Raw genomic sequence first — 8,611 nt, 5'->3', positions numbered from 1 at the left:
AGTCCCAGGCTTGGTTGAGCCTTGCTGGATGATGATGTAATAAAAGGGCTTTGGGATTCCTATTATGGGTCTGTCTGAATAAGATAGATCTTTGTTATGTAAAATAGACTGACCCAGGCCTTAATGGCCCATTAGCAAAGGGGAGGGGCTGAGTTTCTGCCTCTCTTTTAGGGGAAATATTCTGCCTTTTTTTTAGTATGGCCTAAAATATTTCATTTTCCTAGGAGAGGGGTGGGTTTTAACTTCCAACAATTTAAAACAATGTGACTTATTTTGATCTCACAAACCTTACTTCCACTGTAGTAGTTTGTTTTCTTACTGAAACAATGTAAGCAGAAAATTAGCACCCAGCCCTTTCTTAGAAAAATGAAATATCCTAGGAAATATTAAAAAGGCAGAATATTTCCCCTAAAAAGAGTAGTAACTCAGAAGCAGAAACTCACCCCCACCTTTGTTAATGGTGGGCCATTAAGGCCTAGGCCAGCCTATTTTACATAACAAAGATCTACCTTATTCAGGAATTGCCCAAAGCCCTTTCATTACATCATCATCCAGCAAGGCTCAACCAAGCCTGGGACTCAGGACAGCCTACAGAGTTGCTCCTGCATGGCCCCATGGGAGTCTGACAACCAACCAGAACACAAGCTCAAATTCAAATCCCAACAGAGGATATAAAACCAGGCACTTTCAGCCCTTCTTTTTCTTCTTGACCTTTTCCAACATTTTAAAGCATGTGATCCTCTTTCCTTCTTTGGAGTTCCAAGCCTTGCCCACCATTAAAGCATCTTTCCAAGCAGTCACCATGTTTCCAGTGTCTTTCTTCTCCACTTGGAACTGAACCCAGAAGGGTAATTCTTCCAACACAGGAAAGTTTTCAAAGTGTAGACTGCAATAAAACAGAACTTTTGGGAAGGTTAAACAAGCTTTTCAACTGTTGGAAGAATTATCCCTTCTGGGTTCAGTTCCAAGTGGAGAAAAAGACACTGGAAACATGGAGGCTGTTTGGAAAGATGGTTTAATGGGTGGACAGCAGGACCATATGGCTTGGAGCCCCAAAGTGAAAAGAACGATCACATCAAGATGTTGGGTGAAGGAAAAGAAGGGAAAAGGGCCAAGATGCAGAGAGTCCAATTGTTTTATTTATACCCTCTGTTGGGTCTCACCTTAGTGTTTCCTGTTCCCGTGTAAGAAATGTATCCCTTTGGCTGTCAGATTCCCAGGGGCGGGGATCTTAGCGAACTTTGTAGGCTTTGTCTGGACCACATGGCTTCACCTGAATGCTGGCTGATGCAATCTTCCCAGGCCAGGTGGTGAGATGGGCAGAGGGCTTTATTATGTAGACTACTCTAGCCTCCCATTAACAAAGGTGGGGGTGAGCTTCTGCTTCTGAGGTAAGTTTCTATTTCTGAATTTCTACTCTTTTTAGGGGAAATATTCTGCCTTTTTAATATTTCCTAGGATATTTCATTTTTGTAGAAAATTTCCTTTGCGCCAGTAGGCACACATGGAATTTAAAAACAGGTTGCATCCACAGAAATGTAATATCCAAATTACCTCACTCTGTTCCCACTTGAACTCCTGGGCCCAGGTCTGGGACCATTTTTTTTTTTTTGTCAAGGATTCAGACAAAAGCAGACAAACTCAAGAGAAAATCAGCAAGGATGACCAAAGGCTATTAAAACCCGTGAAGAGAAATGGAAAGAGATGGCCTGTTTGTTTTGCTTGAGAAAGGATAATGGAGAGGAGATATAATAGCACCCTTTAAATAGCTTAGAAATGTTTCATAAAAGGTCAAACTCTGCTCTAGTTCCACAGCGCAGAACCCAGAATAAATTACAAGGAAGCAGATGATGTAAAAGGAATTTCAAAATGGAACCAATAGACACAGGCTGTCATCAAGCAGAGTCCTTCCTTCCATCCTTCTCTTCCATCCATCAAAAAAGTAAAATAAAATTGGGTCTGAATCCCCAAAATTCTTGACACACCTTTCCTTCCTTCCTTCCCTTCCCTTTTTTCCTTTCCATCCCTTTCCCTCCCTTTTTCTCTCTTTCTGAATCTGATGGCCTCATTTCCAAACCAAGCCCTGAGCTATGTTTTTATTTTATTTGCAAAGAATAACACTCAGGCCTGCGTCCAGAGCCATTATTGGAAATAAAGGTGGGCCCCAAAATCTGGAGGCTACAAAGGAAGAAGGCAGCAGCCACCAGCACCACCATATCAGTCACCCAGTCCTTAAGGGCCCTTTCATTTATCATGGCCCCTGTTTTTGTGGATCACAGCCTATTTCATTGGTTGTTGTTTTTTTCTGTTGCAAACATCAACTAGCAGGGCTGCATACTTTTTTTTAAAACCCTCCACCCTTTCTGCTTAGGATATAAAATATGTCGATTCTTTTTGTAATTAGGGGGAACAACAACAACAAAAAGGATCAGCTCTTCCCTTCCACCCCTGCAGCGAGGAGCGATTGCAGATCTCCCCCCACCCCAAGCTGCTCCTTTCTTCCCCACCGGTAATTAAAACATGCCGGAGATTGAGGAAAGTGGGGGGGAGATGTTGAATGCCTTTTAAAAAACAACAACTCCTTTTTTCTCTCTGCCTTCTGCACAAGAGGGAATCCCTGATTTATCAAGTGACGGGGAGGGGAAGGAAGGGGAGCTTCAGAAGAACCACTAATAATGGTCGTTTTGGAGGGGGGGGGGAAATCTTTCCCTCCCCTTCCTCCCTTCTTCCTCCTCCACCATTTCTTCTTCACACTCCAATGGCAAGTTTTAAATTGAATCCACAGGGGAGAGAGCTTCACCAGCCCCCTAACCCCCCCCAAGCCCATCCATTCCTCTTCTTCTTCCCAAGCCAGAGAGGCAGCCCCCACCGCCCCCACCTTTCCCCCCCTCCCTCCTCGTCCTTGCAAAAGGCTCGCTCTCCCTGCGTCTGCCTTGCCTGCCTTTATGTGCAACCATCTTTAAAAAAGGGGAAAAAAGAGGGGGGGGGGGAAAGCCAGGCCTCTGGCTGCAAGGCGCCTTTGGCGGGGTGGAGGAAACCCTTTAAACATGTCTGTCTGAAAAGCACCCTGGCAGGACCGGCCCCTCCCCGCGTGGCAGCACCCTGGCCTCTTGCCCAAAAGCTACCACCAGCAGCAGGTCTGTTTGCATGGGGGTGATGAAGAGGTTGCATGCGAAGGGTTGGGGAAGCGGGGGTCAGGCTCTCTCTCGGGCTCTCACCGCAGTGATACACCCACCATGCCCATCTCTCGTCTCTTTCTCCTCGCCTCCGTCCACCCTTGCCGGGGCCTATAGCTGCTGCAGAGCCTACACACAGGGCTGGGTAGTGTTTGGGGTGGGGGGGGGGGGGGGAGAGAGAGAGGCACACATCTTCTCAAACCAGATTCCATTCCCGGCTATGGCTCGTCGCTGAGCCCCGCAAAGCAACAACGAGGAGGAGCCGCTGCCGCCGCCGCCGCGGTCGCCGCTCGCTCCGGGCCCGCAAGCTTCAGACTCGAAACTCCAGCGGCCTTCGCAGGAGGGGGAAAAAAATAAAATAAAAGGACCGGGAAGAAGCGTGGAAAAAGGGCTAGGCCAGGCCCGTTGGTGCTCTCGCCGGCCGGGAGAGAGAAAAAAATTAAGCAGCCCGGTTGCAAAGGCGCCGAAGATTTATAGGCCGGAGACGCGGGCGGAGGCGCAGTGCCAGTTTTTCAGAGGCGGCTTCTCGGGCGGAGGACTGGCGACCCTGGGCTCGCTGGAGCTCGGGGGAGGCCCGGGACTGCTGGAGCGTTTGGCTTGAGGGGTTTCTTTCTTTTTGAACGGGCCCGCCTGGAAGCCGTAAAAAGAGCTGGTTCGTAGCTGCAGAAATGGGTTGACTTGAGCAAGGCCTCGGTCGGCGGCGCCTGGCAGAGAGGCGCTCTGCTCTGCAGACCGGACAGCCCCGCTTCCCTTCTTCCCGGCAAAGAAAGCAGCAGCCTTGTTTTTTTGTTTTTTGTTTTGTCTGTTTCTGCAAAGCCCAGCAGGGCCACCGGGAGCTTAAGGCATTGCTGGCAAAGGGTGTCCATGGAGGGACTGTTTCAGGCCCTCATCCTGCCCTCCCCAAGAGCATCAGCCAAGCCTGGGCCCATTTGCCGGAGGCTCCAATAAATTCACTGAGGATTTCTCTCAGGTAACGCTGGGTAGCCTTTTGTTTTTTTTTTTTTGCCGGCCCTCTCAGCCTTCTTGGGAAGACATGAAGGTAGGAAGAGAGGATCAGGCAACGTGGAGTTGGAGGGGGCTGCAGATGTCATCCGGTTAAAGGCTTTTCTCAACATGCAGGGAAGGCGAATGGTTACCAGAGCAGCCTTTCTAGATTATTCTTAAACATTTCCCCCCAAAATGGAGAACCCACATACTCTAGAATAGGTCGATTCTAGAGGTGATCATGAAAGAAGTTTCCCCCTATGTTTAAATCTAGATAGCTACACCTTAACTTCCATTATTTCTGGCCATCTGCCCTGTAAAACAGGAATGCTTTGTCAACCAAATAAGCTTTTATTTGTTTATTTAAAACATATATACTGATGTTGAAGTACGTTTTGGAGCTAAGGCAGTTAGGCCCAAATCAGATATGGAAGACCACACGGAAGAGGTCACATCGTCTTTACATTGTTTTAGGCCCAACCAAACATATTTATTATATTCACAAGACTTCTAGAAGGTGTCAGGTTACCCCCACCGCCAATGACAAAGCATGAACAGAGATACCATAGGGAATTGGGTGTTCTTGGCCCATTTATTAGTTGCTTGGTGAATGTTGCATTGTTGGTACTTGTATCTATATATAGAGATGCTTTTCTTCCTCATTTTAGCTACTTGATCAACTTTTTATTTCCAGATATTCTTAACCACAGGACTGGAAACAGAAGTAATAAAGATTCTAGACATGTGTCTTTGAATCATCTGCATTCTGAAATTAACATTTTTGGGTGGATAGAGTCTCACTCTCTACACGGAATGATTGAGATTGAAATCCACTTAAGGTAGAAGAGTTTGAGACAATCCTTATTTGTCACTGCCTGTTTGAGTTATTGAAGGGAAACTGTAGACTTGAGCCCTTGCGTAGGAATATGAGATAACAATGTAGTAAGTGGGTGCTGCCAGAACCTCATTTCCAAGTGGTAATGGCTGTACGATGCAGAGATGGTGAATGCAAGTGCCAATGACAAGATGGCATTTCCATGCTGATAGCTGTAATAGGGATGTAACAATAATGTGGGAGCCACCTATTTGGCATAACTCTAAGTCCGGTGTGTTTTCTATTCATTATTACCACCAACATGGACAAATTGCTCTGCAAGCAGCAGCTGAATATTTGCAAATATTCAAACAATTGCATTATTCCAGTCCATCTAGGTTTTCAGTATGCTCTCAGGCTCTTAAACGGATGGCTTCAAACTAATGTCCTCCAATTTCAGTTCCCATGGAGGACACAAGTTCAGGAAACTTTATCTGTTCTGATCGTCAATGATCTCCCAGTTTTTACAACAATGGTCTTTGCCATCATGTAACAGGAGAGGCTGAAACTGGTCCTTTTGCTTGTCAAACTGGATGCTTCCACTAATCTATATCCAATCATTGGTTATGGCTATTCAGCAGAACAGTGTCTATATAATTGTGAGGTGGGGATATTTGCAAGGGAACAGAAGGACAGTGGTACATAAAAGGGTGCACCTTGTTGAAAAAGTGATAATAGTAGAGATAATATAATGGAGAAATGTATGTCTGATGTCACAGTTGTTTGGTGAAATCGTTGCAAAATTGTTCTTTGGTTGATGCCCATTCTGCAGCTGAACCTACTTGTGAAAGAGTTGGTTGAAACCAAATGTAGAGTCAGGAAGAGATTAGCATGAAGTGAATCTGGGCTTCCTTGTGAAACAGAACTCTGTATTATATTTAAGAATGTGAGAATAGCCTGTAGATCAGGTCCTCTAGCCATCATTCCATTTGCTGTAGTAGTTTATCAAATGTATCTAAGAAGAGATAGATCATCAGTGGAGCCCTCCTCTCCCATAAATGTTGCTGCTCTGGACCTAATACTTAAAAGTTGTAGTTTGCCCATTCATCAGAGCCAGAGGACATTGACTGAACTGTCGGTTAAAAGTCTTATCTAATCTCCATTTGAAACACATAAAATAATGGCCAGCATCATATCTTGCAGTAGTTACTTCATAAGTTGATTACATGCTACATAATAAATGTTTCCTTTTATTACTTTTAAATCTAATAATTATCTAGTTCTAGTATTGTGGGAGATGGAAAACTCCCCAGTTTAGTCTTTCTTTATCATATATAATTTTTTAAAACTTAATTATAATCTTTGCATTTCTTTTTTCTCAATCAAACTTCACCAATCGTTCTATCTTGTCTTCAAGGCCCCGGTCATCTTGACTGTCCTTTTTTGTATCATCTTCAGTTCCATAATATCTCTCCTGAGATGTGCAGACCAGAATGCTATACGAGCTGAGACACACAATAGGAAAGGAGGGGTCCCTTGAGGTCCTATTTGTGGGCTTCCTAAATGCATTTGGTGGACCGCCATGTGAGGTGGAATGCTATATATTTGATTGATGTACTGCTGAAGTCAACCACTAGAAGTTGCATTGGCATCCTTCTTATAGAGGCAGCCAGCAAATCAGTCCTGCCATTATAATATGACTATGAAGTGAAGGGTAAGAGTTTATGGTAATTTATACTTAAATTCTTATAGGGTGCATTTGTGTAATGATGACAGAAACTACTGGATGGTAACAGGCAGTTTTATCAAAATGGCGGCTTCTGTTCTTGTTTGAATGGTGATGATTGTCAGGGATTGGGAAACTCTGGCTTTTCAGATGTTAAAGTACAATAAACAACAGCCCCATCAGTATGATTAGTGGTGAGAGAAGCCGGGAGCTATATTTTTCAATATCCACTGGTCCAAAATTCCCATAACAACCAGTAAATGACTGGAAAGTTGCCCAGAATGATTATGTGTAATCCGTAATTTTTGGAGGAGACAAACAGAAGACTCTTTTCTAGTTTAGAATCTGCCACTGAGGAGGTTTTGAATTATGGAAATAGGAGGTTTTAGTCTATGGAAATTAAAGAATATCACTACTATTGTTGTTGGATTTGGAAATCATTTTGGTAAGGAGAAGAAGGAAAGAAGGAAGATCTCTGAATGAAAATATGAGTAAGTTAAAAGATGGAGGACAGAGATAAGGAATTCCTTCCACAAGAAAGGAATTATGATGAGGACTGGGGATTTTGAAAGCTGCTGTTTCAACACAAATAGAAAACACCAACTTGGGAAATGGTGTCTTAAGAGCATCAGTATTTTAGTATTGCAGAAGGATGAGTCAACTTCTCATGGCACCTTGCTTCAAGTTGCAGAAAAACAACATTTGCTGACACCTATCCAATGTTATAAGAGTAGAGATGAACCTCAATGAGGGTCATGAAACTTCTGCATGGCAGGGTGGGGATCCTGTGAGGAAGGGGTCTTGCATAGGTGAATTGAAGGCCTTGTAGTTGTAACAACTATTGCTATGATATGTGTAAGTTACTAGTCCAAGTGGATAGACAAGGTTGGCCATAAGCCCTTTGTGAAGAGCAATGACTATTTTACAACCATTCCAAATGTTCTACAGATGTGGGGTCTGAGAACATGGAAATCCTGCTTGTAAATGCCCCAACGTTGAGAGCGCATAGGAAAGTATGTCACTCAACAGAAGCATCTCCCTCTCTTGGGGAACAGAAGTGGAAGTGGGGGGGTTTGCTTGCTCTTGTGGCCGAATATCCTTCATGCAGCAAAGGAGATCCTGTGAGCATTAAAAAAAAAAACACCAACCAACAACTGCGGTCTCTCTTTGTTAGCTTCAAGAAATACACAGCTTTTCAGCCAGGTTTTGGAGGTAAGTTGTCGACTGTAAAGGGAAAAAGCTAAAATGTCAAATGTTTCTGTCTCTCTATCTGTTTCTCTCTCTTTCTCTCCCAATGTAAGGGGCTGTGATTGAAATTGCAGGGGGGTGGGCTGGGTGGGGGGGAGAAACCAGACCAAAATTATCTTCACACCAGAGAAGAAAACAACCGAACCACTCTGGTTTTCAGGATTTGTTGGCAACTCAGCGAGGGTTGCCATAGCTTTCTACGTAGGGTGACCAGAACCGGCTGAAACTGGTTTGAGGCAGTTCAGCTCCTGAACACAATGCAGTTATTGAGATGGCTTCCTCCCGCCCTCCCTTCATGGCACCAAAAGCAGAGGATCTTGCAGAACAGATACCGTCCCCTAACAATATGTGAATGCACACTTTAGACACACAGCTCTGGTATGTGACTAATATAACAGTCATAAAGGTTTCTGTGTATGTTATGTGCCTATTTGCAATGGCTGATAACTTTGGTTGGTTCATGCCTTTAGAAAATAATGATAATAATGGTAATGCTATAAAAGAGTGGACCATAGCCGAAGTTTATCACCCTTATTAAGAAGAAAGAAAGAAAATTGTTTCCTTTGCTAAGTGGGACACTGATATCTTGGTATTTGTTTTGTTTTTAAACAGCAAAATAAAAATGGGTTGGTTTGCATTTCCCTTTTATGCATCAGGATTGCT

The 8,611-nt window shown here is 44.0% G+C and overlaps 1 protein-coding gene across 6 annotated transcripts in view; it reads left to right on the top strand.

Moving 5' to 3' along the window:
* The first annotated feature begins 3,003 nt into the window (after positions 1-3,003).
* The window catches only part of ZNF532 (zinc finger protein 532), an 88,893-nt gene continuing 83,285 nt past the window's right edge, over positions 3,004-8,611 (top strand). For 2 of the 6 annotated variants that reach the window (XM_026666371.2, XM_087958562.1), the window contains exon 1: positions 4,014-4,146. The gene's annotated coding sequence lies outside the window, so the exon portion shown is untranslated. Of the gene's footprint in view, positions 3,138-3,247; positions 4,147-7,771; positions 7,913-8,111; positions 8,327-8,611 lie in introns of those variants that run through there. The other 4 variants (XM_087958561.1, XM_026666370.2, XM_026666369.2 and 1 more) reach the window with 4 other exon arrangements.

The sequence above is a fragment of the Notechis scutatus genome, chromosome 2, assembly GCF_049901735.1.
Source record: "Notechis scutatus isolate UNSWTSFEM ecotype Mainland chromosome 2, rNotScu1.2, whole genome shotgun sequence".
NCBI classification, from domain to species: domain Eukaryota; kingdom Metazoa; phylum Chordata; class Lepidosauria; order Squamata; family Elapidae; genus Notechis; species Notechis scutatus.
The sequence above is the reverse complement of the archived record's forward strand: the minus strand, read 5'-3'. Positions and strand labels throughout refer to the sequence as shown.